The sequence below is a fragment of the Hyposmocoma kahamanoa genome, unplaced genomic scaffold (assembly GCF_003589595.1).
Source record: "Hyposmocoma kahamanoa isolate Upper Pololo Valley unplaced genomic scaffold, ASM358959v1 202, whole genome shotgun sequence".
NCBI lineage: Eukaryota > Metazoa > Arthropoda > Insecta > Lepidoptera > Cosmopterigidae > Hyposmocoma > Hyposmocoma kahamanoa.
The window spans coordinates 12,025,335-12,026,376 of record NW_020653726.1 but is presented as its reverse complement, the minus strand read 5'-3'; positions in this window follow the sequence as shown (position 1 = coordinate 12,026,376).

Below are 1,042 nucleotides of genomic sequence, written 5' to 3'. Positions count from 1 at the left end.
CGGATTTTTCAATTTTATTCTATAATCGTTCTTCGAAACGCACCAAAACGAGTGGTGTTGAACAACAGGGGGCCTACCATAACCTTTCAAAAAACAATCTTATTTCAATGTAAGCTCATTATAATATTACTCATAGTCGTACCATGACAAACCTATCAACCAAGTAATGTATTATTACTAAAGTGACTGAAAGAACGAATGATTTCCCAATATTGTCTATACCTTACTAAATGAGGAAAGAAATAACGCTATATAAACTTTATAATGCCATCTCTTTTTTTTTTGATATTTCGAATCGTCCTATCGTAGTGTAATGTTAAAGTACTCGATATTATTTACATTCAAAAAATTAGAAACTGCCAAAAAAAAATATTATGAAATAATGAAATGTATTAAAATTACGTTGTATTTAATTATTTTTCCGCATTTTCATGAGAAAAAATAAACAAAACTAGCTGAGCCTTGATTGTCACGTTGTGAATTCGGAATTATAGTCAAATGTTAGTGTCGCCAAGGAGTATAATAGATGTCGTTGTTACAAATTTACGAAATAAACATCGCGTATATTTATCTAAGCATAAATTATTTCATATGTACTATTGAATAAAAAACAAATAAAACATTGAAGAGATATATGTAAATAAATAAGTTCAACTTAACTTTTAATCGTTACAAATAAGTATTTTGATTTTATGCTCTAGTGCATAAAATAGTTTTTTATGCTCTAGTGCATAAAATAAAAAAACCATCACATTAAATATGTCTAATTGTTGTAATTTTACATTCAATTTTAATAAAATAATCGTTTATTTGTAATATTGCTGTTTAATTTCCTCGCAATCGAAGCGAAAAGCAGAGTGTATAACTCGATCATAAAACCCATTTTACCCACGACTTAAGTATCCATATATATATGTATATACTCATCTCGGGTAAAATGACGCGTTCTATGCACTTGTTGTACAATCTACTATAATGTTACACACCAATATTTTTCAAATTTAATTTTTATTTCGAAAGGAAATCAAATAATAATACTAAT